Raw genomic sequence first — 17,728 nt, 5'->3', positions numbered from 1 at the left:
TCAATTACTTTAATGTTGCTTTAAATACATGCATGGACAGAAGGTGACATTAGCCTTAGGTTCAACAATGAAGATCCTTGGTATCACAGAGCCTGCTGGCACTGGATATCTTATGAGCAATAAATATCTGAGTTAACACAAGACAAACACTCAATTATGTGAAATAGAAGGAAGGCAATGGAAGAACCGAGCAGGATAAAAATGCAATCATTTTACTCAAATGCTTAAATGTTCTTTGTTAAAAAAAAATCCAAGTGTTCCAAAAAAATTAAATTTAAAATCAGACAACACCAGGTTATAGGCCAACATGTTTGTTTGGATGCACTAGCTTTCAAAGTGTAGCTCCTTCATCAGGTAGCTGTGGAGTAGGATCATAAGACACAGAATTTATAAGAAAAGATCACAGTGCCATGCAACTGAAATGATATATTGAACAAACCTAGATTGCTGTTAAATCTTCCATCTTTTAGAATGGGTTGCAGGTTTTGGTTCATTAATATGTCAATCTAAGAACTTCTTTCAAGTCACATTCTTGAGATAACTTAAGGTTTTATAAAAAAAGATGACTTCTCAGTACAGACAATGCATTAAAGGTAGGAGGTTAGAGTCTGTCTGTATTCCAACCCATTCTAAAAGATTAAAGACTTAACAGCAATCTAGGTTTGTTCAATATATCATATCAGTTGCATGATACAGATCTCTTGCTATAAATGCTGTTTCTTACGATCCTGCTCCACAGCTACCTGATGAAGGAGCAGTGATCCAAACACTAGTACTTCCAAATAAACCTGTTGGACTACAACTTGGTGTTGTGTGATTTTTAACTTTGTCCACCCCAACACCGGCATCTCCACATCATGGCTAAAAGAACTAGTCAGTTAGATGCTCAAATGAACAAGTGTTAGGTGAAAGGGAACTTTCTGTACACGGAGCTCAAATTATGGGCAATAACACTTTCTTTCCTAAAGCAGACTGTGTGGAACCTTACAACATTTAAAGCATGATTTTGTAACAAATTCTAATCGAGATGCCAGGAGATATAGCAAAATCTTCACACACTCAGCTTACATTAACTTCTATGATTAACTAATTTAAATGGTGGATTTTAGACTAATAGAGTTAATTTTGTAACAAGGTCACAAGCATGTCAATTCCAAACAAATGGCATTTAGGAACATATTATCAAATACCTTCTGCAAATCCAAAATGTAACATTGCATTAAATGAATGTTGTAAATGAGTATGAACAACACAAGCAGCATTCTGTCAACAACATTTAACTGCATCAAAGCTTGTTGTTGCTAATTTTTCAAAGCTAATTCACCAATAGAGTCAGTTTGTAAAATATAAGGCATATGCAATGGTTAGTTGCATACCACAGCCAACTCATTCTGTACTACATCAGAATGATGTAAAATATTGAGGATAACCACCGACCAAAGGTTTCTATGCAGGTGTTATTAGTTTGCCAAAGACTTGGTATACTTCGAGTTGGTGTATGCTTTACAAATCCTACAAATTTTGTACTTCGCTGTCTTATTTTGGAGGATACATGATTAGTCACACTATGATTCACAACATGTTCTCTTTAGGTGGGATTCTACTAGAATGGGAATTAGTCAACACAAGAACTGATAAAGTGAGGGGGAAGACAGCAAGCCATATGGAGGGGAGGAGGCACTGGGTGAAGTAAGTTCATGTCAACTTGTGAAGCTTAATGTCGTAAGACCTTGGTTTTCCAGATGTCAAAGTTTTGGTGCTTTCCCCATCCCTGCCAAAGTCCTGAACCTTATTACCCTGCAGTTGGTCTTCAGCAGAGGCATGAAGAAGTCAGTGAATTGAATTGGGTTAAATTTTGGTCTAATTCATTATTATAACTTGCTGCCTATTGTATAAAAATTATTCAATTGTTCATTTAGTTAAGAAATTACTTGTTATTTTAGTTGAATCAGTTGTATTTTTTATAGTAGTAGTTTTTATATTCTTAAATATTTCTATTCTTTTATAATCATCGTTCTATAAATTGTTAATTACTTCACTGATTTAAGAAAACCAACCATTTTATTCTGGGTTTGGCGATATTGAAATAATATTACCTAACACAAATGCATTACGCGTTCAAACTTGGTAAGCTTTTTTTTAATAAGCTCTGAAGGGGTAAATGCTCATGTTACGTTGCCTCCACCCAGTCTACTGATGTCACACAGGATATATGAGTGCAGATAAAGAACTGCACTCCTGCTTTTGAAGGGAGCAGTCAGATCTGTACCAGCTCCCTATAATGTCCTAGTAATTATGCCTGATCAAATGCAGTTGTATTTGTTGCCATTTTGCAATATATCTCGTTGCAATCTAAGAAGATCTACAGTAGTGTATCCTCTACGACTAATCACTACAGTGGCCCAAAGTAAAATGAAGACAAATGAAGAGTGGTGGCAGTGAACTAATTTGTACAAGCCTTATCAAGTACTACAATGGTAGATGTGGCAAATACCACAAGTTGGCAGCAGTAATTACCTGAGAAATTATTTGATCAAATTTCATATGAGTATCACAAGCAGCATCATGTGATCAAATAATATCTAGTCAAATCTCCAAGAAAATTTCAGACTCAAGTTCACAGAGCCATTTGTGACAATGACTTTTGTTGGTTTCATAGCTTCACGTGTTACTATTAACGGTCAATTCTGTTACTTAGGGATTAAATCAACAGAACAATTCCAGATGATTGAGATGCAAAGTGGATTTAGATGAATCTACAGGTAACAGTGTACCCAGTTATCATTCAACTCAAGGCAATAAAAAAATTAGAACATTCCACTAAGATCTGCACAAGGATAACTGTAGCTAGTCAATCGCTAAATTGAGACAGGATCAGAAACCATGTGTTCTATTTCCTGTCAAGCTATGATAAGCACACAGATTAATTTGGAACATTGAGTAAAAAGAATAGAGTGTGATCCCCTTAAATTTCAGCTGCAGGAAAAACACAGGCTCGAGAGAGCTATATAATTGCCTTTTCTTGTACATAAAAAGGTGGGAGAAACAATGTGATCGCCCATGTGAGATTATAGTACTCAGTTGTATAATAAATGCTTTATCATCACAATAGCTTCTAGCTGATGCTATTTATTGCTTAGATATTAGGCTGGAAACGTATACCCATTTGTAAAGGAAACAGGATTTCCATATGAGAGAAACCACTGACATTGTTCTTGATATTTTCTGGGGTTCAAACATTTGTAGTCTCCTGGTCTGGATGCAGACAATTTACATCATTTTTCTTTTAGTAAAATATATTCTTTGTTTTAATACTTCTTGCTATTATCTCTGACAGCATCTTAAATAAATATTCAAATAAATCCAAAATTCATTTCAAACACTTAACAGACTTAGGTCATTATGATGGAGTTGTTTCCATTTCCACAAAAAATATTGCCAAGACAACAAAGATGTGCAGGCGTGACCCAAGAGAACTCAGTAACTGCTCTAATTTCTCCTGGGAAGCATGACAGAAATGTTTTTAATTGATACCAATTTGACTGATTAGGTATCTTGCCACACAAATAATCATAGGCACAAATCATTCTGCATCAAGACACCATTTTGAGTTGCTGTGCAAAAAGTCAATAGTCCAGAAGAATGATGTAAATCTCATGGCCACCAAGCAATTATTCAATTTAGCTGAAACGTTTATCTAAATCTTTACCAATGCACATAACAAACAATGGTTTAAAACCTAAACAAATATTAATCCATATCTTCAGTATAAATAAATCATACACAAACTAGACTTTAGGAACCATGAACAGTATGTATTGCCCCACTATGTCAACACCTTCTGAACTAGATTTCCTGCCATCCCCATAAAATTCCACAGCAGATTGGCAACTGAAATGGGTTGAAGAATTTAAGGGAAGCACTCAGATTATAAATATCAAATGAACTACTTCAATAGCCAAATTATTATTCAAATTAACTTCCTTTCAGCAACATAAACACACTTTCTATGTAAAACATCACCTATTTGTTCAAACATTCCTCAGTTCATATTACCAACGTACACCTGCATTAGATCTCCTATTGTTAAAGAAATCATGCCTCTCACTGATCAGTCATTATTGTGAAGCATTCAAAATGGAACACCAAAACGTCATTCAACTAAAACCCTGGAACTCCCACCCGAATGGCTTTATGGACCTAAAGACAGAACATGGACCGCAGTGGTTCAAGGAGGCAGCTCACCAACACTTTCTCTAAGGGCAACTGTGGACCAGCAATAAATGCTCTCCTAGCCAGTGACAAGTATATCCCATGAATAAGTACAAAGAAAAATCTGACTTATGTCAAATTCATCTCAGACAAATCAAACAAAGATGTTGCAGTCAAGAGATACATGTTACTGATGCTTTTAGACACATGAGGATAAATGCAAGAAAAGTAAATTTCAATTGATCACAATAATTTAAACTGCAGATAAAAAGGGGTAATGACTATTTGGCAAAATGTCTTTAATTGAATGAACTGTTGTCCTTGAAAAACTGACAGGAAACAAGAGATTCTTTGTGCCTCTAAGAAATTGAAAAATGGTGCAAGGCTTGAACATTTAACTTTTCGTTCACTGGCTGATCACCTTAAATTGGTCATAGAGGGAGTGGTTATTAGAGCACTTAGGATTGCTCACTAAGTGCTGTCCAATTGCAGAATCACACCTGATAGTTTTGTTGTGGGAGTTGCAATCTCAGGCTAATCAAGGACACCTGCACTGTACCTATTATGAATATGCTGTGCAATTCAATAAGCTAATCACAGGAGGTACACGGTACAGAAAGGAATATGTTTGAGCCTTACATTTTCTTGAAAAACACAGAAGCATGGACAGTATGTAGGACCCTACAGCTTTGTTTTTACAGTGCCTTAGTCAGCATCAAATTCCTTACTAATCTGCATCCCTTTACTTCTCTAGTATAAATGATTAAAGTGTTTAAAATTTGCCTGTCTTGCACTTGTTATGATACGTGCAAGATAATAAGTTTCAATAATCTACTTTTCAAAGTAATTATAATTTCAAGACATTATTTCATTTTTATTTCTGTAGTTTTTATATTTGTAACATTTAATAATGACTATAGTTAGCTGGGGAGATGGTGAGATAATGTCATTGGTCTAATAACCCTGAACCCCAGATTAATGGTTCTGGGAACATGGGTTTGAATCCCACCATAACATATCTTGAGATGTGGACTCAATAAAATCTGGAATAAAAAGAAACAAAAAAAAATTAATAAAGTTAATTATTGTAGAATTATTTGGTTTACTAAGGCCCCATCCCCACCTGGTCTGGCCAATGTGTAATTCCAGACCCACAGAAACAATGCTGACTCTTAACTACTCTCTGGGAATTAAATGCTCGTCTAGTGAGAGATACCCACATCCCATGCACAATTTTTTAAAGACAACTTTTTGCTAGTTGAAGGTGAATGGTGCTTTAAAAACAAAAGACATTTTGTTGAAGTTTTTCATTTTTTACTCAACTTATGTACTCAGTGTACTCACAAAAATACGATTTTCCAGCAAAACCCAAGTTCTACACTGTTAAATGACTACAGTCAGTTCTGATATAATGAGATAATTCCACCCTCACGTGATCTCACTTTATAAGAAAATCATGCATCAGCCATGCCATTTAAACTAATGGAGCTGGGATGGCGTTATCGCCAATACAGGTAAGGAAAGTTCACGTTCTACAAATAATGGTCTACAAATTCTCCAATCATGTTAAAGCCAATTTGCATTGAAGAAACACACATTATAGCAGAACCAACCGTATTTGCAGTCGAACAACTGAATAATGGAAGAAATATACCCTGCTGCAAGATATTACCGTAAATCTGCTGTGGTTGAAGTACTATGCATTAAAATAGATCATGAAAACTATAACTTATAAAGAATCCCATTGGATTTTTCACAAGGAAGGCAATCTGTAAATGTTAAGAAGCCCTGTTGGTTTCAGAGATGAAGGAGATTGAGTCTGCTGGTTAAAGGTAATTCAATTGATGGCCTACATTTATAAATTAAGTTGCAAATCAACTTCTCACCTTATTAATCTTTAAGTGCTTGAAAAATATTCAGATTACTTAGAAAAGCTCTTTGAAAAGCAAGTCAAATGTAAAAAGTAAAATAAAGTCAACAGACAAAACAATGGCCTGCTCTTTTCATTTTTAACTGGAAAGTTCAAATTTTCTTACTGGTAGAAATTTTTTTCATCTTGGTCTGTTGAAAGGCATTTTGGAAACAGAAAAATATCTAAGTATTTGTTTTAGCCTCTAAGTATGCTTTAGTCCCTGGAAGAGTAACTATTAGCTTTATATTGAACAATACAGTCTGACAGTAGGATATTTTCTGTTTTTCAGTGTGCACAGGAGCACTCTGTTGTGTAACTCATGTAATACCATGGAAAAGATCATCACTGCTCCTTTTGCATGCTCCTTCCTGTCTGCAAAATGGTGCAAGTGTCACATTACAATAAGTGCAGACCTATTGACAGAAGCTTCCCTTTTACCCTGAATCCAAATAAGGTCTTGTGGGAACATAGGACTCAACACATACATTGTGCCCACAAGGCTGGAAAGGTTAAACAAAATGCATGATAACTAGAAGGAAGGAAGACTGGCATTTGTAAAACACCTTTGCCCCATCTCTCAATATTTTTATCTGGTTTACATCTGATGGCATGCAGTCATTTCTGACGTGTAGGAAATGCAGCAGCCAATTTGCACACAGCGAAGTTTTCAAGATGAAATTCTGTTCCATCATTGATCCAAGAACTTGAAATCTACAGTTCAAAATACCTGAAGCTAAACCAATTTCCACCCCTGATTATTTGTCTACCTTTGCTATTTTCATTTCAACTACCTGTGACTGAACCGTATCTGGAGGTCATCAGCAATTCTCATAATAAAAGGTGTATTTGCATTTCAAACAACAGATTAAGATCATAAACCACAAACTCTGTAACAATTATGTGATCCGCCTCCTATAATTTGCACCACAAGTATCAATTTTAAAGACGATTTCCTTCTGTCTGCACCACAGCTATAACCTAGCGATGGATCTCAATTTTTCCAGGTAAACATCACTTAATTATCCAACATACTAAATCAATAAAATGCAGTGGACAACATTTTTATTCATATACAGCATTTACGGGATGTGCATTTGCTTCTTTGTGAAGAACCCTGAAATGACATGCAGCTCCAACTTGTTCAGTCATGTCAGGCAGCAGCATTTTGCCTGGAGCACCGTACAGCTCCCTGCACTCCACCCAACATAAGTTTAATGAGACAAGCATTTGGAATTATTTTCCAATCACAACATATGCACAGCAGTCAATTACATGTGAATAAAGTTAAAGGGAAAACAAAAATAACTAAAGTAAGAAAAAGGGATTATCGATACAAAGGCAATTATTCAAATTTATTCATGATGCTACTTTATTCCCACAATCTGTAATGCTGGACTTTTTATTTCATTATTTTTCCATTTTTTTCCCCCTAACAATTTGTACTTAAGAATCTGTACCTAGGTATCTTTGTTTATAAGATGGTGCCATAATTGGTGACTTATAAACTTTGAGTACATGTGACAATAAAGTTAATTTTAACTTTTTTTCGGAACAGGAGCCCCTCAAGCCTGTTCCATCATTCAATGTAATCATGGCTGATCTGTGATTTAACTCTCTGTACCTGTCTTTGGCCCACATCCCTTAAAACCTTTGATCAAAAGAATTATCTGTCTCAGACTTAAAATTAACATCAGCTCTGACATCAACTGCCATTTGTGGAAGAGAGCTCCAAACCTCTACCACCCTTGGTGTGTAAACATTGTTTCCTAATATCTTTCCTGAATGGTCCTGCTATAATCCTCAGACTATGCTCCCCTCGTTCTAGATTCTCCAAACAGTAGAAATAGTTTACCTTTATCTACTCGGTCGTTTCCTGTTAACATCCTGAAGATTTCAATTAGATCTCCCCTTAACCTTCTAAATTCAAGAGAAAGCAGGATTAAGTTTGTAAATCTTGCCGCATAACTTTAAAATTATTTCAGGGATGTGGGCATTGCTGGTTAGGCTGACATTTAGTGCCTATCTCTAATTGCCCTTGAGAATGTAGGGGTGAGCCATTTTCTTGAACTGCTGCAGTCTGAGAGGTTTAACACCATCCACAGAGCTGTTACAAAAGGTATTTCAGGATTTTAATCCAGCAACAGTGAAGGAATAATGACACATTCCAGAAGGAATAATGATACATTCCAAGTTAGTACAGAATACTTGCAGGTACATTTCCAAGTATCAGCTACACTTGTTCTGCTTGGTGGTAGAGGTCACACATTTAGTCTCTTTAATATATAACCATATTCGTGAGTTTGTGATTAAGGGTTTGTTGCTCATGCTTTAAAGTGTAGATAGCTAATGCTTATAACCAGGCCTGTTCTAGTTTATTTTCCTCATCTCAACCCATTGTCACGAACCTGTATTCCTCTCTTACCAACCTCCTGGTGAATTTCTTGATGACTATTATATGGACAGCATCTAATTATGCTGAGGAAACATTCTCTCCCTATCTATTCTATTAAAAAAATTCAGAATTCTAAAGACCTCTATTAAATCATCCCTCAGCTTCTTTTCTCTAAAGAGAAAAGTAAACCAGCCTGCTAATTTCTTCCTTGCAGCATAATGTGGACAGCATTTAGGTTTGGACTAATAAGCAGCACAAGTGCTGGGCAATGTCCTCACTCAAGAAGAGTGTCTACCCATTTCCTCTTGGTATTCAATGTCATTACCCTGGCTGAAGCTCCATTCTGAACAAATTGAAGATTTTGATCTACTATTTTCAACATGCATTCTCTTCATCATTGGTGCACAACCGGTAGTACTTTATGCCATTTGCAAGATGCATTGCAATAACACACCAGGTCTCCTTCAACAGCATCTTCTAAATCTGCAACTTCTAGCACTTAGAAAGATAAGTGCAGCATGTGCTTGGGATTATTACCACCTGCAAGTTCCCCTCCAAGTCACATAGCATCCCTGCCTGGAACCAGATCACTGTTCCTCCTGTACTGTCAAGTGAAAATCCTGGAACTCACTTCGTTACAGCAGAGTAGGTGTACCTACACACTATAGGTTGCAGCAGTTCAATAAGACAGCTTACCACAGCCATCTCAATGGCATTTAGGATGGGCAATAAACACTGGCTTTGCCAATGATGCTTACAGTCTGAGAACAAATGAAATATGTATCTATGTTTCTTTTTATAAAATGGCAACCAGAGCCCCACACAGTACTCAAATGTGCCCAAATTAAGGGTGAATATTGAGCATGAACTTGTGCAATTTTCAATTCAATCACTCAGAAAGAAAGCCTTGTTCAGGTTCGTTTATTTATGGCCGAGATTATTTTTAGTGAACAGGAGCAAGTGTGAAAATGTGAAATTTTGATCATGCATTTGATTCAACAAATGAGGAGGAAAATAAGTGGTGTGCACTGAACGGTGAAGAAGATTACCTCCAAGTACAATGAACCCTTGATGGGCCGATTGGTTGAGGAGTGGCAGATGGAGTTTAATTTAGATAAATGTGAGGTGTTGCATTTTGGTAACACAAACCAGTGCATGACTTATACGCTTAGGGAGCGTTGCCACGCAGAGACCTAATGGTACATATGCATAGTGTCTTTAAAGTGGAGTCCCAGGCAGACAGGGTGGTGAAGGCTGCATTTGGCATGCTTGCCTTCATTGGTCAGCGTAGTAAATATAGGAGTTTGGACATCATGTTATGACTGGACAGGATATTGGTTTGTCCACTTTTAGAATACTGTATAGAATTCTGGTTTCCCTTCTATAGGAAAAAAGTTGTTAAACTTGACAGTATAGAAAAGCTAGGACTGGAGGGTTTGAATAACATGGAGAGGTTGAATAGTCTGGGGCTATTTTCCTGGAGGATAAGGGATGACCTTATAGAGGTTTATAAAATCAAAGGGCATGGATAGAGTGAATAGCCAAGGTCTTTTTCTGAGGATAGGGAAAATCTAAAACTAGAGGACATAGGTTTAAGATGAGAGGGGAAAAATTTAAAAAAAGGATCTGCGTATATGAAATGAGTTGCCAGAAAGTGGTGGATGCAGGTACAGTTACAACATTTAAATGGCATCTGGGTGTGTATATGAATGGAAGGTTTCAGAGAGATATGGGCCAAAATATTGGCAAATGGGATGACGTCAGATTGTAATGTCTGTTGGCATGGATGAATTGGACCAAAGGGTCTGCTTCCAAATGCTATACATAACAGTAAGATCCGAGGGAGCATTGCTGAATAAAGAGACCTTGGAGTGCAGGTTCATAGCTCCTTGAAAGTAGAGTTGCAGAAGATAGGATAGTGAAGGAGGGGTTTGGTATGATTTCCTTTATTGGTCAGAACACGGAGTTTGGGAGTTGGGAGGTTGTGTTGCGGCTGTACAGGACATTGGTTAGGCCACTGTTGGAATAGTGTGTGCAATTCCGATCTCCTTCTTAATAGAACGATGTTGTGAAACTTGAAAGGGTTCAGAAAAGATTTATAAGCATGTTGCCAGGGTTGTAGCATTTGAGCTATAGGGAGAAGGCTGAATAGGCTGGGGCTGTTTTCCCTGGAGTGTTAGAGGATGAGGGGTGACCTTATAGAGGTTTATAAAATCATGAGGGCCATGAATAGGATAAATAGACAAGGTTTTTTCCCTGGGTTGGGGGAAGTCCAGAACTAGACAGCATAGGTTTAAGGTGAGAGGAAAGATTTAAAAGGGACCTAAGGGGCAAGTTTTTCACACAGAAGGTATGTATATGGAATGAGCTGCCAGAGGAAGTGTGGAGGCTGGTACAATTACAACATTTAAAAGGCATCTGTATGGGTATATGGACAGGAAGAGCTTAGAGGGATATGGGCCAAGTGCTGGCAAATGGGACTAGATTAGGTTAGGATACCTGGTCAGCGTGGACGAGTTGAACCAAAGTGTCTGTTTCTGTGCTGTACATCTCTATGACTCTGTGACTATATGGCTCTTTGCAATGCACCTTCAAAAGACATGCTCATAACATCATTATTTTACCATAGCATGTGACTTAATAGTATAAAAGGTATCAGTTTCTATCTTAATAAAAACCAAAAGAACTGCAAATGTTGCAAATCAGAAACACAAACAGAAATTGCTGAAAAATCTCAGCAGGTCTGCAGCCTTTGGAGAGAAATCAGAGTTAATGTTTAGGGCTAAATGACCCTTCCACAAATGCTGCTAGACCTGCTCAGCTATTCCAACAATTTTTGCCTGTGTTTTAGTTTCCATCTTATGAAATCCCCTTGGAGCATGAAAGTCCATTGAATCATTCATTTCTACAATACCCACATATCGCTCTTACATTACAGCTCCTTATGTTGTTAGCACCTCATCAGGTACAAATATTCTGTTGAAGATGAAAGACCCAACATTGTATCCATGGGAGATTGAGAGGGCGGAACAGATCTGGGCTAACAGCACTGGCTAGGTATAAAGAGACAATTCCAACAATCAGCTGTTATCTCATTAAGAATTATTTCCTACTCCTACTTTTATTTTGCTATTAGACTATGTGAACAAAACAGATTTCCAAGCAATCTCCTAATCCCAATAGAATATTATGTATGGCTCAAATCATATAAGAATAGAAAGTTAATATAAACAACAGTTGTCAAGCAACATGTCACAAACAAATCAAAATTAGCAAAGAAAGTTGTGTCATGAAGTGGACAGCTTCTTGGAGCACATTCAAAGCTTTCACACCCTGTGAAAGAAGCTACTGCCAAGGTTGGAATTGATGCAATGGAAACTATACTGACAAATGGGCATGTTAATACAACTGGCAGCTGGGAGGCTAACTTCAATTACTTACCAGATCAAACAGATCCAAGGAACACTTTGGTACATTTAAAACATAGAGACATTTTATATTAATTTAAATATTGATAATAAATTCTGAATACACTGTTACAAGCCAACAAACTGCTAGAACCATTAGTTCAATCATAGACCAAACTAAAGATGAATATTTTCCTTGATTAATCACAGTGGAGTGGAATTTCCTTGGAATTTAATACAGGAAGAGCACTTCTTAACCAGGCTCCAAATAAATTTCTCTAATAAAACATATGTCACAGTCACTAATCAGTATTGCTTCGCATAAACAACAAACTTTGGCATGGCTGCGGAGTAACTATTTACTGTTGAAGTACTAATTTTGGAAAGTGCAAATATTCACTATTATTTATAAAAAAGTAACGTGTTGCAAAATACAAAACTAAATAGGCGTTCATAGCTGGTCTAAATTCTAAAATGTCGCACGATTGAGAATGAAATTAACTTGTGGAACAACTGGCAAAAATTCAAAAATGTTGCACTGAATAATAATATGTTTTCCCTCCACAACAAAACAACAGTGATACTTAAGAACCAAACTTTATCCTCTTGCAAATTCAAGCAATAAATTTCTAATCTGAGCAATCCAAGTTAAACAACATAGTTATTCAAGGTGTGAGACCACACATGAAATACTGTAAGCAGTTTTGGTCCCCTTATTGAAGAAACTATGTAATTTCTTTCATATGCTCAGAGAAGGTTCACTAGGATGATCCGCAGTTTGGAGGGATTTTCTTATGAGCAAAGGCTAAACAGGTCGAGACTTTACTCACTGGAGTTTCGAAGAATGCAAGGTGATCTCATCCAGACAGATAGAAATCATATGGGGCTTCACTAGAGAAATGCTGAAAGGATGTCTCCTCTCATGAAAGAGTCTAGGACTAGAGAGAACAGTCTCAGAACAAAGAGGTGCCAAATTCTGCCTGTCAAAAAGAAGAAATTCTTTTGTTTGAAGGTTGAGTGTCTTTGGAATTCCTTGCCACAGGGAGCTGTGGGGAAGAATCCTTGTGCATATTTAAGGCTAAGATAGATTCTTCATCAGTAGGGGACTCAACAGTTACAAGGAAAATGCAAGAAAGCAGTTGTGAGAAATGCCGGATCAGTCATGATCTTTTTGAAAAGACTGGAGGGGCCAAACAGCCTACTCTTGTTTTGTCTTTTTAGACTCAGAATCCCTACATTGTAGAAGCAGGCCATTCAGCCTTTTGAGTCCACACCAACCCTCCAAAGAGCATCCCATCCCTATCCCTGTAACCCTACATTTTCCCATGGCTAATCTACCTATCTTACTCATCCCTGGGCATGATTGGCAATTTAGCATTGCCAATCCACCTAACCTGCACATCTTTGCCTTGTGGGAGGAAACCAGAGCATCTGGAGGAAAAACACACTGACATGGTGAAAACGTACAAACTCTACACAAACAATTGCCTGAGGGTAGAATCGAACCCAGGTCTGTGGTCCTATGGGACAGCAGTGCTAACCATTGAGCCACTGTACCACCCATTCCTACTCAATGCATTATTCCTATATAATGTAGGTTGCAGTGAATGAGTCAACCCATTCTATAAGCAATCCCATTTTTCACAAATGCATTGTTATACCAATACTCAGACTGATTAGGTCTATGCTCCCATTAGGAATTGACTTCCAATCTTGCAGCCTAGAGATAGACATTTAGGGTCATACTCACCATATAGTTTAGCAATTGGAATCAAGCAGGTAATATGGGCTCTTTGCAAACATGATGTGAGCAAGTTCAGGACATATTCACATAGACCACACGTGTCAACTGACATGGATCACCTGGCACTAAAATCAGCAAGTTCACATTTTATGTTCAGTGTATCAGTCAACTTTAGGAAAGAATTTCTGAAATTGCCAAGGTTGATGTATGTACCAGAACTACATAGTTCAGCAATCAACTCTTAGATGAGCATCAGTTGCAATAATGTAAATATGGGATACTATACCTTTCAGAAGCTTAACTCATGGAAGTTCAAGAATGCAGGAACAGAGCTTGCCTCTAAAGTTCCTTACATTATGCTTTCAAAAATGTTTCACTGGCTGTATTTGGGATGTCCTGAAATCATAACTGGCCCAATGTAAAGGAAATTCTTTTTTGTTAAAAAAAAAATAAGCAACTTGATCTTTTAGAACACATTTGTCACTACATAGTAGCTGCAGGATTTTGCAGAAATGCTGAAAAAGAGAATGCAGAAATGTTAACAAATTTCTGTTGGGGTGTGCCATTCAGTTCCGTGAGAATTTATTAATTTATCATTTAATACCTTCTTTATATAAAAAAAACTTAAAGGGAACGTTCTCAGAACTGAAGAGAAAGTAGTTGAGTAGAAATAAGCTATTATCTGTTATTTACTTTAACATTTATTCCAATTTATATTAGAAATTCATTGCAAAAATATTATTTTCAAACAATAGTTATATTGATCAAATGTGTAAAATAGATTTGCAGCACCAATATAATTGTTTTATATCTTGGCTCCAGGGCACCATTTAACATGTATAAATGTTTGATAAATTGTAGTAAATACAGAATTATTGAATTTCTTGCAACATCACACAGTTATTGTGTAATCAATACTGGAAAATAACAAACTGGGTAGTATCATCATTGATTGCACAGATCAAAGCACTCCAGGACTACTGCCCCCAGTACACTTGCTCAAGTAGGTCTCATTGCACAATATAATGCACCAATCCCCACAGTTATTGCTGTAACTGGATAAAGCTTACTCAATATAGTCAATGATTTTATACATATTTAGAGCAAACAAACAGCACAAGGTCTAAAGTTCCAATTTCTTGTACAATTTACAACTTAATTTTTTTTAGTTTTAATGATCTGGAGAACTAGGATGAAACTCAGTGGGATTTCATTCTAGAAATTTATTAATAATTAAAACCATTCCAATCACAAGACTATTTTCATGATTAGAACCCTGAAGTACCATGAACAATATTAATTCTCAAGTCCAAAATGTGATATTTAACTGAAATCTGCTACAACTGAAAAATGACTGCAGATGTAAATTCAGATATCTGGCAAAGTCTTGAGTGGGACTCATGAAATGTACTCACCTGTAGAATGTTGAAGAAACTTCAGACAAAGAAATTCAAAACAGGAAGCAATAATGACAACCTGAGTATAGCTCCCCTCTCAGCGAAAGTCACCCATCGCAGAATTTTTGAGTTTTGCCTCCAGGAGATTATAAAAGAGAGGGCTTAAAACTGTCCGTATTATTGGCCTGATTTCCTAGCATATTGACTACTGTGCTATGAGAACATTCATTTAAACATCCCTATACTACAGATAAAGCAAAAACAAAAAAAAATCTCTTTCATTCCAAGTGCTGAAAGCTGACAAGCCAGCAAAAGAAAATGGCAACAGAAAAACTCACTCACTGAGTGTTAGAAGCCAGCTGGCTAGCAACCAGTGTTAAAGGGAATCAGAACGAAAGGATTTCAATCAAATCAAAAAATCTCAATCATCACTGACATCAATGCTACCAGCAACATCACTGTAAAGATCATGGCATTCAACCAACTATCTTCTCCTCATGAGCAACTCGGAGACTGCTCCATATTTCTTTCTAAAACTTTTAATCTTTTGTGACTTGCCTCTTATTTCTATTCCCTGTGTATGTGTGTGTGCTGTGTTACTATGTTTTCTCATCTTTAGTAGTAATTAATTAACTCACACCTTTTGTTAATTCATGAAAGCCTGCTTAAAATAGCTTCTTTTAGAACACTTGTTCATCTGGTTCAGCAGAAAGGCATCCAAAATGAAATGGATTCCTTTAAAATTAACTTTGTTGTGACTAACCAATGGGTGGGTGAATTAAAAAAAAGGAAGAGCTAGTTCATCACTTCTTACCCAGCACTTAATAATTTGAGGTATCCCATCTGAAACATAATAAAATTGGGGAATCTCACCAAAGAACTGGTCAAAACATATATTCCAGTCTTTAAATGCCTTGTCACATAAAGTTGGTATCAGACAGAAATCAGTTAATTGTCAGCTTTACTCAGTTGGTAGCCTTCTTGCTTCTGAATTAACAGGCCTTTTATGTAAATTCTACTCCAGAATATGAATTCCAATCCAGTTTGAGATGTCAATATAGTATGAAGGAAATATTGCATTGTCACTGGAAGACATTAAACTGAGGTTGTTACCTGTTCATGTGGGGCTTATAGATCCATGCCACTATTGACAGAGCAGGGAGTGCCCTGATCAACAAGCCACCCTCAGCTAACACCACCAATATTAAATGATCAATCATCATACTGTTATGGATAGCTTCTGTATTTACACACATAACAAAAGTAATTGCACTATGTAACTATTTGGCTTTTAGGTGCGTGAGCACATTTCGGACCTTAAGAGAAAAACATCTGATTTCTGTAATTAAAATGAACAACAAACAACATTTACATATTGCCTTTAATGTAGAAAGTCACATCTAGGCACATAATTAGGCTGAAATCAAGACCAAGTGAAAGATAAGGATTTCAGGAGATACAAATAAGGGTGAATTTGAAAGTGGACCTTAAAAGAGAGAGACGCAGTTTGTAGAAAGAATGGTTTTGCAGTCAATTTCAGAACTTCAGGAATAGATAAAAGCATGGCTGCCACTAACAATGCTAAGGAATGGGAAATGCATGGATACTGGAAGAACCAAGAGCTTTAAGAACCACAGAGCTGGTGAAAGTAACACAGACAGGGATAAGAGGTGAATAAAGGATTTCAATTAGTGAAGGATAATTTTAAATTTGAGCCATTGGGACACAAAGAGCCAATGGTGGTCCATCAGCACATGGGTGATCGTTAACTGGAACCTGGCATGGGATGGGATATCCGAGTAAGGTAATTTGAATTTTATTGAGGGTAGACAGTCAGCCAATGGAATATCGGAATGGTCATGTTCTGGCACTGATTAAGAGATGGATGTCGATTCTAGCACATTGTCTGAGGCAGAGTGTAGGCCGGGGGAGGGGGTGGAAGGTAAGATGGTGGCATCATACAACTCAAATCGAGTAGCGTTGTGTCCTCTTTTCAACTCAGGGGAATTTTAGCTTGCAATCAAATTGGACACATGGTCCAAATAATGGCTTTAAACATAAGACTAAGGCCAGCAAGGGGATGGGACTAAAACATTATATTTGAGGTTTGTGGCAGTAATTAAAGACATTAAACAAACCGTGGCTCATACTGATTTGGATGCTGGAAAATATTGTGACAAAACAGAGACAGAAGGGTTAATAAAACCAGTTGATGGGATATCATTAGTAAATGTCAAAATTGACCCAGAGGCAGCATATAGATGAGAGACATGAAGAGACACCAACAATTCCACGGGAGACAGTGAGAATGACAGAGTGTGAGGGGAGTCCAAGTCTTACCTCAACTCCAACAGATAAAGCTGTTCTTGTCCCTAATTTCATAACCTCTACTCCATTCACATTAATGTGGTTTGGCACTATCAGGATTCACTAGCACTCCACTGTCATTCTGATGAGAGCAGGAGGGAGTGAGGCTTCAGCCTGTACCATGGGTAAACTATAGAATAACCATTTACCTTAGTATTGCACATTCTGGAGTATTTTCATGCATCCATATGTTTTAGTGCTGCAACGCGTGCATGATATTCCTTTTTTTTGCTCTTTGAAGTACAAGATAATGAAAGGTGGGCATTTGGGAATTGAAATTAGTTATCCAGCCAACCA

General features: G+C 37.0%; 1 protein-coding gene across 2 annotated transcripts in view; it reads right to left on the bottom strand.

Annotated features, from left to right (window-relative positions):
• Nucleotides 1–17,728, bottom strand: part of egfra (epidermal growth factor receptor a (erythroblastic leukemia viral (v-erb-b) oncogene homolog, avian)) — a 262,679-nt gene that overhangs the window by 192,278 nt on the left and 52,673 nt on the right. The gene's annotated exons all lie outside the window — the stretch shown is intronic.

The sequence above is a fragment of the Hemiscyllium ocellatum genome, chromosome 5, assembly GCF_020745735.1.
Source record: "Hemiscyllium ocellatum isolate sHemOce1 chromosome 5, sHemOce1.pat.X.cur, whole genome shotgun sequence".
NCBI classification, from domain to species: Eukaryota; Metazoa; Chordata; class Chondrichthyes; order Orectolobiformes; family Hemiscylliidae; genus Hemiscyllium; species Hemiscyllium ocellatum.
The sequence above is the reverse complement of the archived record's forward strand: the minus strand, read 5'-3'. Positions and strand labels throughout refer to the sequence as shown.